The sequence below is a fragment of the Poecilia reticulata genome, chromosome 18 (genome assembly GCF_904066995.2).
Source record: "Poecilia reticulata chromosome 18, P_reticulata-male-v2, whole genome shotgun sequence".
NCBI classification, from domain to species: Eukaryota; Metazoa; Chordata; class Actinopteri; order Cyprinodontiformes; family Poeciliidae; genus Poecilia; species Poecilia reticulata.
Window position 1 is genome coordinate 21549771 of NC_088847.1, and position 12787 is coordinate 21562557.

A 12787-nucleotide genomic window follows, 5' to 3' on the forward strand; every position below is an offset into this window, starting at 1 on the left:
TTTTGGTAAAGAAGTGGTCAGAGTTCAGACATCCAGCCTCAGCGAACCCAAAACCCAAAATATCGCCACAGAAGTCAGAGAGCGATCCAGGATTACGGCCGCACTGAGCCGCTATAATTAATTACAGCAGCCAATAATAATTAAGGCCGGAGAGCAGAAAACTGGCGGCTCATCTGGCATCGGAGCGCAGCCTCTGAGCCCTCTGGGCGCCGCCGGCCATGCTAGCACCTGCTCACAAACTAGCAACAGCAAACAGCTTGGTGTGTAAGAACGTTGGCCGGGGAGCAATTTGACATGGAGAGAGGCAGAAAAACCCACCAGAATCAGCCATGAGCCACTGGCAGCAGCCGGGCGCCGTTATTATGGTCAAATTGAGAATCCAATTAGCAGAGTTCCCAGTCTGTAACATTAAATGTCATATGGACAGATAAAATGACGGAAGGATGGATAAACCTTGAAGCGATTAAAGGTGACCCATTCCATGAACAGGTTAGGAAACGTTTACAATCAATACATGTTCATTACATTTTCAGCACAAAATAATTATTAAATAATGAGATTTTAGTCTCAGTTTTGCCTATTTTGAGCCGTTTTAGGGCGTCCAAATAAGCTGCTGCTGGCCACGCCCCCAACGCAACGTTTACACTCACATGGCTGCAAACAGATGCGTATTTATACAACCACACAGCTTTGAAAAGCATTAGTAGAGCCTCCTGCAATCAACAAGAAGGCAACAAGTAGTTTCTGTATGGTAAAGTCAACAACAAAACACTTGTCTTTTCCAGCAGCCATTGTACAGCGCAAACAGCGGAAAACCTACTTTGAGAGCATGATTAGTAAGGATTATTGAGATTATGCTCAACAAATAATTTTAATGTTTTGATTAAGATTATTTGTTTACTCAGGAGTTAGAAAATGTTTGATCTCTGCTGTTTCTACTTTTATACATCACATATATAATAAACACAAGGTAAAGTTAAGACAGACGACGTTTAGAGCCCTTCTCTTTCAAAAGTAAAATATTCAAATCTTCCGATTTTTGTTTTGACCAGTTTTTTAGTGTTCATTTACTTTCTTAGATGTTGTCTGAATAATTCCTTTCCTTGTGTTTTTGATTTCCAGGTATATTTTAGTATTTTATATTATATAAACAACTGTAAATCTTTGAAAAGCAGAAGTGGAGCCTCCTGCATAACAAGCAAGAATGTAGAAAGTGGTTTTTGGATGGTAAGTCAACAACAAAACACTCGTCTTTTCCAGCAGCCATTGTACAGACCACAGAGGGGTAAAACCAGCTGACCAAACATGCTGGAGCTCAACTGGGGTTGCTAGGTAACGGCAGGGTTTCCCCTAGTGTATTATAAGCCTGGCAGGCCACCGGGCTTTACTTTTCTAAAAATGTTTTAATTTTTTAAGGCTTTTTAGTTGGTGTTCAGATATAAATTTTCCAATAACACATAATTATCAGGTGATATTTTAACATTTTCTGTCAGTTTTAAACATTTTGGATGAATGGCTGCCCTGGCGCTCAGAGGAGGTTACTAAATCTGCCCACACGTTTGTTTACTATCATTACATCTGTGTGTCTAATTTAAAATGTTATAATCCAATTAAGTTTGACCTGTAAAGCTTTCTTTCTCGTTTTGGCAGCAATTTCACTTCAAATAATGCCTTAAATACTGACTAAAACAAAGTCTCTTGGAGAAAAACTTCCAATCAAACTCTGGTTATAACTTAATTTTGTGTGTTAAATAATTGACGCAGTAACTTACAAACTAATATACAAACTAGAAATCTGAAGACTTTTATCTGGGTATGATTTCCTTCTGTGCATAAATTCAGTGCATTAACCTCTGATTTTGCATCTGAAGCAGATCTAAAAGTGGGTTTAAGATGTTTCTTGACACCTATGCAAATGAGATGTTTGAGTACTTTAACCAATTCCCACACAAGGGCATCCCAGAAGTGTTTTTTTTTCCTGTTTTATTAGCGGCTTACATCTGGTCCAGCTATGAAAGAAGAAACAGGCATCACATGTGCTGCTTTAATAAAGACGGGCTTGTTATCTACACCTCATTTGGCAAACCTCATGCCAAACTCAGGCAACTGCCAAAATATTCAGCGCTAATAGCAGCAAATTTAAGCACATTTCTACCCTCTTCCTGTCTCTGAGAAATCTCCCCTGTGAGCATCTGGCACACTTTGCAGAAAGGTGCAAAACTCACCTGATCTGGTCAGGAACACAACTTTCAAAGTTACCCAAACTTTGTGAATTCAATCCCAGTTTAATCTCCTCTCTTGTTTTCAGTTCTGGTCACACTGGAAGGATGTTTTAGGCCTCAGTCAGATTCAGAGATGCATTTTAATCAGCAGTGACACATGTTGTTAATTAGCAAACAGTCAGAATTGAAAAAAAAGGTGAAAATAGGCAGTAAAGTGACGAGTGGGAGTAGAAAACATAAGAACAAATTAGAGAGCATATGCGGCCTGCTGCCCTGACGCTCGTTAAGCAAAACAGATTAAATAAAGAAACTAACCCACGCAGAACATTAACCTTCACCCAGATTTATTCTCAATATCATTTTTCACAGGGAAATAAACACAAAATGAGAATTTAGACCCGTTTATTTTGTGATTTATCTTCGAGATTACAGGATGATTATGAACTGAAAAGAATCACAAAATAATCCAGACTGAACTGAATCAAGTTGAACTGAGCTGAACTAATCTGAACGTTGCTACTGGCGAAAACCACAAAGAAGAAGAAGACAGGAAGTAGTTGGAGGATGATGGTGCAGGATGTTTTTTTAATGACTTATTGCTTGAATAAACTTATTTACGTGGGATTTTTAACTGCGTTTCGTATTTAATTGAAAAACCACAAATGTAAAACTGTTTTTTCATCATTAGTTGAATATTGACAAAGTGTTGTGCACATTTGTAATAGAAACACAGCTACTGTTCCTGTTTTAAATGTTTTATTGCTACTAACTTGTTCATTTTATTGCTTGTTGTATAAATTATACACAAAGTATCATTTTCAACATCATTATCATTTATCTCTCCATGTAAAAGTATAATAATACTGCAGAAAATGCAAAAAAGCCTAAACTTGTTCAACATGTGCATAACAAAATGTAAACATATGTGTGTGAAACATCAATAATTTTCCCTGTCATGATAAATTCTCCCATTATGATATCATCGTGTAATAATGTGTCAAAGATCAATAAATTTCTAAAAAACATTTAACACTGGACATTTTAAGTATCCAAAAATAAATCAGAAACCAACAAAATGGAAACTGAGACCAATTCAATCATCCAAATGCAAATAATCGAGCTTGTTTTAATTTATCATGCGACTTATATATTGATTATTAGGATCAATAAGTTCGGCTGCAGGAAATTCTGCTGTTAATTTAGAACAGAAAAGGAAAATAACAAATTTAAATAATTAAACTGCAATTTTTTTTTTTTTTTTTACTTTTAAATGAAACCCAGAAGCCAGAAGGCAAATATTCTTATTCATCCTGCCTCAGGGAAGATTTATTAAAGTTTCACCTCGTGCTGCGCAGACTTAATTTGTTACTAATTCAGTGAGGAAAAACTGGTTTAAAACTTTAAAAAGTAGAAAATTAAACATTTATTTAATCTATTTTATTAATCCACTTCGTATTCAGTGTTTTAAATCAGCAATGCATCATGTGGCAACAAAAACACAAATCAATAACGGACTTGCTCTGCAGGACACCTTAAACTTTACACAGCAGCTGTTTTCATTATTATCATTGTTATAATTTTACTTCGCTGTGTTTCTGAAGAGAAGTTTACATTTCCAACCGAACGTTTTCTCTCAAAACCGGTCGTTTCAGTTTCATCTCCTCTGCCGTGAGAAACGCGACAGAAACGCGTCGACTCCTGGGAAACGAGGCGGCTCCGCCTCCACCGGGCGAGCAAGCGAATGAGAGAGAGAGAGAGAGAGAGAGAGAGAGAGAGAGAGTCCACCGCTGTGACATTGAGCCCGATATCAGCGATTAACGCCATATTTGGGGGGAGAAAACGGCTGCAGAAGCAGAGAAGTGCAGCTGGACTCCGACGATAACTGAAGCCAGAAAGAGTCGCTATTAATCTGCAGATGTTTCAAATTAAATGTGGTGAGGAGGGAAAAAAAAAAAGAAAATTCAATGAGGAGATTTCTGTGTAATTCATAATGATAGATATTTCACACAGACAAGTGGCCCCGCTTTACCTCTCAACGACGCAGACATTTGTTTGATGAAAAGAAAATTGTGAATAATAAAAAGGTTAAAGTGAAAATTATCTTGCAGTTTAATTACGACCTGGATTACTGAGACTCGCGGTTATTAATGTAACACTTTGATTAGAGGCGAGTCAAGCATTTGTCACGTTTTATCCACACTGGAGACGAGAAGTTCATAATATCCCATCCCTCCGTTTTCTCTGTTTGACAACCAATCAGACGCGCCGAGGAAAATTTATGAAGGAAAATTGTAGATTTATATTTCCTCACATTTGTATAATTTATTATTCTCCGCAGAAGAAAAAAAACGAGTGTAGATGAGGAATTAGGGCAAGTCAAAATTGGATTTCTTGGTTACATTTGGCCAGATGTAACTAAAAATCCTCTGATTGCAGATTTTTATCCACTTTCTCGTCTTTTCTGAATGTTTAAAATAATCTTAAGGGATTTATGTAGCACATTTTCAGCAACAAGGCAGTTCAACGTGTTTTATAGGTATTAAAATGAAATACAACAAACCAAAAGAGACAAAAAGGTGAAAGTATGTAACTACATATCGGTTCCCCATGTTTAATAAGAACAAGTTTATTAACCAGCAGAGGTTCCTCTGGATTCTTGTTCTGATAAAAATAAATGTTGGTTCCTGTTGTTCAGGGTTGAGTTCTAGATTTGTATGAAACTAAATGTTGGTTCTCCATGTTTGGTTCTTGTTCTGGTTGTTAAGTAGATGCTACTTTCTAAGTTTGTACTGGATTTGTAAACTAAAAGGAGTTTCTCCAGGTCTTGCTCTGGTATTAAAAGTATAAAACTAAATGTTGATCTAAGGTAATGAGTCCTCCACAGTTTCTAAAAGTAAAAAATTAAACAGAATGATCAATTACAGGGAAAAAAACTCACATTTTTCAATAAAACATTTTTTTTGCGCAACGATGAGATGGTTCGTGACATCATACGAGTCACATGATCAACGACTGGAAGTTACTACTGGCGAAAACAACAAAGAAGAAGACAGGAAGTAGTTGGAGGATGATGGCACGGCGTGTTTTTAATGGCTTCTGTTATTTTTGGTTTCTATATTATTTATTTTACATTGGCTGTCCTACTGCTGATACTTTTGTATTTAAATGTGTGTCATACTGGTGCAGAGTTATGAAATAAATTTGTAATGCAGAACATTTATGTCTGTGTTCTTTAAGAAAACGAAACAGTTTAAGTACAGCGATGTTTTTCTGTTGTTTTTGGTGTCGGCCGATATCAAGCCTCAGATATCAAAAGTGAAAATAGTGGATCAGTGTTTTCCTGTTTTCTATCTCTATTCTTGTGTTTCTATTTAATGTATGTGAATTTTTGCTCAACACCTTTTCCTTTATAAGGTGCAAAGGAGTATCTGCTCTTCAACGTAAAATAATACAGATTTTATCATAAAATCCCTAAGTCCAAGCAGGATGTTTGATGAAGAAAGCAGGTTTATTTTGTCCTCCATCTTTTGTCCAACCGACTCCAGGAAACCATATAAAGTGAAATTTCATGTTTTCGATTTAAACCACACAAGATGATGCAGCAGCAGCAGAGATCGTTTCACTCCCCACATCCCGTCCTGGTAAACATGAATCATTTGGACGTAGAGGTTCGGTTCTGTACGCTTACAGAAAGCAGCGGGTTAAATCAGGAACAGTGTGTGCGTGCGTGCGTGTGTGCGTGCGTGTTTCTCCTTCATGTCCACATCTGAGACGAGTGTTTGAGCGCATCCGTGGCGCCGAGTGTGATGGCCGAGCGCTGGGAATAATTAACTCCGGTGACCCGGCCGCCGCAACCGCTGTGACTGGAACGCCTGTCAAATAGACTGGTCATCACACTCTTCAGGCAGCAGATGAAAAGAAGGAGCCACACACACACACACACACACACACACACACACACACACACACATCCAGCAGAGCTGTTGTGTATTAATTAACACATTTAACACCTCGATAGGCAGAACAGAGGCAACCAAAAACGCTCTATAGCTCCTCATAAAGAAGGTATATAATTTTAGTACGTGTCGCTGTCTCTTTAGCACACTTGGCACATCCACTTTCACACCAACGCTACACACACACACATGGGCATATGGCAAGAAGCTGGCTATTCCTTAGCACCCCTGACATCTCTGACAAATTGACTCCTTTATACGAGTGGAAGTGTGCAGAAAGGTGGCGGCGGGGGTGAGAGGAGGGAGGCAGGGAGGGCGCTGCAAGGTGGATCGTCTCATTCACACGCTCTGAAGGAGAGACGTATCATTCTGAGACACACCGACTCCACCTGTGACTCCGGCGGCATGCACAAAGAGCCGCCGCCGTAATGACGAGCCAAGATGGAGGGAGGCAGGAGGAGGGAGGAGAGAACGATGACGAGCAAAGGAGTGAAAATGATGAAGCTTTCACTGCAAAAACACAGTGAACAAAGTGTTCTAGAAACTAGAGTAAGCTATTTACTCTAGTTTCTAGAGTAAATATTAGAGATGTGCCGATCAGGTTTTTTCCTGCCGATACCGATCACCCATGAGGGTCGATCACCGATACCGATCACCGATATCGATCACATAATTGGTTTTTTGGGGGGGGTTTTATTATAAACACTACCGGTTACATTATGTGGAAAAAAGAACCATGAATTCACCTTAATTTAGACAAAAAATAGTTTTTATTAACTTTTTCCAAGAAAAAAACAGGCATTGTGCAAATTGTACTGCTATCAGTAATACTATCTTTAACAGACTGATAACATATGAAGGCTCTGAAGAGGCTAAATAATGCAAAGAGCCAAAATAAAACCTCTCAACATTGCCAAAGAAATTCAAGTATAAAACTTGACATTCAAAGGCAAAAACAGGATCCATTACAATAAACAATCCTGAGTTACTGAATGAAAACTTCCTGTTAGCATGGCGGCTAGCTGATTACTGCTAGTTCTGAGTGGCTGTTTCTGACTTAGCGGAGTAATTATGCAGAGCAGGGAGGAGATCGATTATTTTTTTAGAGAGTATCTGTCTCATGTTAGGACAAACTTCCCCAGTCACTCAGTGCGTTATAGTTCCACATCGCTTAGGATTTGTTGCTGCGCGTTTGCGGAGTGTGAAGGAAAGAGGAGACCAGCTGCACAGGCAGGCTGTGAAATGAGATGCAGGTGATTGGTTTGTGTGATTGGCAACAAGAGACCGTGATCGGCAATCACCAATCATACACTTTTTCACGGAAATCGGCCGATTATGATCGGTGGCCGATCGATCGACACACCTATAGTAAATATCTTAGTACACTTGAAATGAGACAAAAATGACGGACAGGTAACTTTTCAGCAAGATATGGGAGCTTGTTTTAAGTAAATAATTTCTTAATATTGGTTTTAAAAACGTACTGGTTCCACTGGCAGATGATTTCACTCACAACATGGGAGCAATGTCTTGTTATAAGCTCTTTACTAGAACATTTTTATCAATATTCAACAATTATTAACTTAACAAAAAAGATGTTTATACTAGAAACTTGACCAAAACTTGGCAAAATTTTGCTTTTGCAGCGTAAAATTTGTAAACTTTCCTTTAGTTTCTTTATTAGATGCATCTGTTCAATTGTGTTTCATTAACAGCGTCAACTATATTTTGACAAAAATAATGAAAAAGCAAAATGATAGATTTTTTTTTGCTCTACACCAATATTAGATTTAATAATTACAGTCAAAGCTGTTTGGTATCAAACTGAATATTTTTAGATAAAACAACTTATGGATTTCTTGTCATTTACATCCATAACTAATAGGTCTTAAGTTATGAAGTGAAAACTGTATTGTTCTTTTCTTTTTTTAAGGATCAAGTCTGCTTTCTGCAGGTGACGTGGTACTGTTGACTTCATTAAACCTTCACATCATTTTCCCTCTACAAGGAATTTAATTGTATTTTAACAGCAAAAACTGAATGTTTAACACATTAAGCAAAAGAAAAATCAACAAAAATATTTATTTAATGCATTTAACAGCACAGAGAAGCAATCAAGAAAATATGCTTTAATAATTAACAAACAAGTAGAAGTGACTAAAAAGCAAAACGTAACAATCCCTCATCTAAATATCCAGATTGTTTCACACAAATGAAGCATATAACAACTAAATAAATCCTCTTGTTTTATTTCTAGCATATCTAAACCTGTTTTTCCTCATGTTAGACATTACTGGATTAAATTATATCCATTTTACTCTCATTTTCTCTTTATCCAATCCAAGACACGGAGTGAATTAAATTGATTTTTATCTTGTGCTCTTCGTGTGGAGTGAGTTTAGCTAAATTTGAGATTGTTTAGAGCCCGTCATGTGTGAGGGGTTATTTGGCAAAACAGCCATCGATCGGGCCGTTATCGATCGGTGTGAAGCTTCAACATGGTCCGTTTAACCAATGAGAAAAAGACGATCATTTTGTTACACTTTCTTCTCCAATAGTGGAACACCTTGGATTAAAATGAGTCCCAGTTTAAAGCAAACACAGATTCCCGCTGTAATCCAGATGTAATCTGGTGGAGAAATCTCTTGTTCAGCAGCAGCAGGTTTCTTTGTTAACTTCATTATCAGTGCAGCTGAACGCTCCTTCCAGACAGACCTAATTCGCTTTTATCTTTTGTGTTAATCACTCTTTTTTTATTCCATTAAATCCCAACTCGTCTGGTTCACTCACTCCAGACTCCAGGTGTAGAACTGTTGGCAGCTCATTTAAACCACACAAGCAGCAGCAAAAAGGTTATGGGTAGAGCTGTGCCGAACGATCGGCCACCGATCATAATCAGTCGATTTCCGTGAAAAAGTGTATGATCGGTGATCGGCGATCATTGGCTCTTGTTGCCGATACCGATCACCTGCATCTCATTTCACAGCCTGCTTATGCAGCTGGTCTCCTCTTTCCTTCACACTGCGCAAACGCGCAGCAACGAATCCTAAGCGATGTTGAACTATAACGCACTGAGTGAATGGGGAAGTTTGCGTTTTGTGGCGGAAGCTTGAAGCACATCAAAATGCATCAACACAACGAAGCTAATACGACATAAGAACAATTGCATACTTGACGGAGTTTGGCTACATCGAGGTTCACTGCAGTAAAAAAGACATATGGAGGATCAGATAGCAGGTAAAGCAGCGCAGCTACAAACACTCACCCGGATTAGCATGACTGTCAGAAAGCTAAACAAATAACCCGCAAAATTATTTAAGTCTTCGAGCTGCGATGTAAGACGCTGCTTCTGCTCTCACTGTTGAAACGCTGCTACGCTACAGGTAGCAGCGTTATTTGACAGACAGAGCGCTGCTTCTGCTCCACCTGGTAGTGACTCTCACACCGAACCTCTGTTTAAAGCTGCAGCATCTCTAACCTAAAAAAATAAATTTTACATACGTATTAAAACTTTCGCTGTCCTAACATGAGAAAGATAATCTCTAAAAAAATAATCGATCTCCTCCCTGTTCTGCATAATTACTCGCTCAGTCAGAAACAGCCACTCAGAACTAGCAGTAATCAGCTAGCCGCCATGCTAACAGGAAGTTTTCATTCAGTAACTCAGGATTGTTTATTGTAATGGATCCTGTATTTGCCTTTGAATGTTAAGTTTTATACTTGAATCTTTTGGCAACATTGAGAGGTTTTATTTAGACTCTTTGCATTATTTAGCCTCTTCAGAGCCTTTATATGTTATCAGTCTGTTAAAGATAGTATTATTGATAGCAGTACAATTTGCACAATTTTCTTGGAAAAAGTTATTAAAAACAAGTTTTTGTCTAAATTAAGATGAATTTATGGTTCCTTTCTCCATATAATGTAACCGTAGTGCTTATGATTAAAAAAAATTATAATTATGTGATCGGTATCGGTGATCGGCCCTCATGGGTGATCGGAATCGGCAGGAAAAAACCTGACCGGCACATCTCTAGTTATGGGAGAAGTTTTTCAGCATCATTAGAGTCATCAGTTCACAGGCACATTCTACACAAAGCAGAAGTTTGTATAAAGAAAATAGAAAGTGAAACCATTAAATCTGTCTTTTTCAGACAATTTTCTCCCAAGTGCCACAGAACCAGAGAGATGAAGGCGACACAAGAAATCTGTTTTCAAATTACAGCAATTACTTACGTATGCTACAGAAGCCGCTCACTTTTAGCTTTCACACAGACTTTAACAGAGACAACAGTCTGGTTTCATGTCTGAAGCGTGTGAATATCAGAGCTGCACACGTGAGCTGACAGAGGATTTCTATAGAGGAGGAATGGGAACTGGGACACTGCAAACATTTCCCTGTCATTTCTCTGCAGAATGATTTGCTAGCAAAATGATTTGAAGAAAAGTATGCATCATTTTCATGAATAAAAATACAGACATCACAATTTTTTTACTAAGTGGCATCCTGGAGAAGCACATTTCAAATATGAATGTTTTTAAGAACAATATTTGTGTTTTGTGTTATTATTAATGCTGTCTCAGACGTACAATTACCTAAAAAAAAGGCTAATAAATAATTTTTTAACATGATCAGAATGGTGCCAAAAAATATTGCAATAAAAATCTAAATCTGTATAGAGGCAAACTAATGTTATTATTATGTATTACTTTTAAAAAGCACTTCAAATGAACCTGGGGAAGTTATTGCCTCCTTTGTTAAATAATACATTGTGCAATTAATTTCACTAAAGCACTAAAATAGAACCTGTTTGACGACATGAAGTAGGCAACAAGATGTCAAAAACAAACAGATTATTCTGCTTTTCTAGGTTGCAACAGAACATGAATCTCCCCCAAACTAAGAAGCTGCAGAACATTAATCACTCTCAGGTGAAGCTAAATGTCTGAGCGCCACAGTAATGAGGCGTGCAGCGTCTTTTCAGGAGAGACGTGTAACGCTTGGCGCCAAAACTCGCCCTGCAAACGCAGCGCGGTCACGGCTGTCGGCGGCTAAAGACGCGCGCGCCTTCGACGAAGTGATTACCTCACTCTTGTGTCGTGATGAGCTCAGCCGTCTGCCTCTTTGTGCGTTTTAATCTTCGTCTTGTTTGTAAAGTTAAGACCCTCAGCGGCTCCACGCTGATGACAGTAAATTTGAGGATTATGAAAAACGTATAAAAATAAATAAAATGAAAACACCTGCGGTAGACAGAGACAAATGGATGAGAGGAAATGGATGAGGAACGGGACAACCTCACAACTCTTAAGCAATTCCTTCGGCGCGGCGAGCGTGATTCATATCCGGCGTTATGAGGAGAATGATGAATCTAGCGCCGTCAGCGATGCGCCGTAGTGACCTGAGCGAAGAGGAAGAATGTTCCTGTCATCCAGAACGAGATCCGCGCTCCGTCAGGCTGAAGTTATGGCGTCACGCTCTCCTGTCAGGCCAAAAACTAAGTACACCCTCATTCAATTATGAATCAGGATACATTTTTTTACTCTTGTTCGAACAATGTCTTGGATGACTACTTTTTAATTTTACTTGAGTAAAAATATGTTGAAGTAGTGCTACTCTTACTTGAGTAAAACTTTTTGGATACTCTGTCCCCATCTGATCAGGATATAATAACAGATCTGGACTTTACTGGGTTTTCAAATAATTTAAATCAAATCCTAAAGTTTTAAGAACAAAATTACCGACTCCCATCCGGGTCACGGCACCAAGTGTAACCGGATCCTTTTCTGCGTTGTGCTGGTTTTTGAGTGAATGGACCGTGACACAGTTTCTTTCAAGCGGATGATTCTCGGTTTATTTTTGACGAAAATACAGACAAAACAACCGTGTTATAGGCTGCCCGCTCCAAGTCCTCTCCCGCAGGACAACATGTCAAAAGGCGCGCGAACACCTCTCACAACTTACAAAAAAACTAAATAAACATTTTTGTACAACATACCTGACGAAAATACAGACAAAACAACCGTGTTATAGGCTGCCCGCTCCAAGTCCGACACCAAACAAAAGTATAAAACAAAAATTAACTTAATAGATCTATAAATAAACTGAATGTATTTAGATGGAAAAATGAAAAGCGCACACCTCTCCCGCAGGACAACATGTCAAAAGGGGAGGGGCTAAGGGGCGCAAACAATTTAAAGACAATACCACAGAAGAAGAAATAAAAGGGAGGGGCTTCCGATCTTAAAATAACACGGTTAAAACAATGACAGAGGTGTTTCAGTAAGATAAGGAACAAGACAAATAACCAAAAGAAGACATTTTGTGTAATTATAATAAAAGAGAATTACAACCAGGTTACACACACAAAGCGAAAATCTTTGTGTGCAAAACTCAGTACAATTAGCACTATGTACATAAGGCTTGGTAAATTGCAGAACTACCTTCAGGTGAAGTAAATCCCAGAAGACGCCTTATAGTACTAGTTTTGTACTAAAAACAATATTAGTTTTTAGTGCTAATTTGCTGTTTGATGAGAATTATGCTCAAACAATTCAACTTTGGTCTCCTCTGTCTGAAAAACCTTGTTCCAGACGTCTGGACAATAAATCAAT

At 38.3% G+C, this 12787-nt stretch overlaps 1 protein-coding gene and 1 long non-coding RNA gene across 4 annotated transcripts in view; both read right to left on the reverse strand.

Moving 5' to 3' along the window:
* The window catches only part of nlgn2a (neuroligin 2a), a 249000-nt gene that overhangs the window by 173295 nt on the left and 62918 nt on the right, over positions 1 to 12787 (reverse strand). The gene's annotated exons all lie outside the window — the stretch shown is intronic.
* LOC145548970 (uncharacterized) lies at positions 12001 to 12543 on the reverse strand. Its single transcript, XR_014084914.1, has 2 exons — positions 12315 to 12543; positions 12001 to 12084 (listed from the first exon to the last, which is right to left on the reverse strand). It is a non-coding gene; the product is annotated as an uncharacterized LOC145548970 (long non-coding RNA).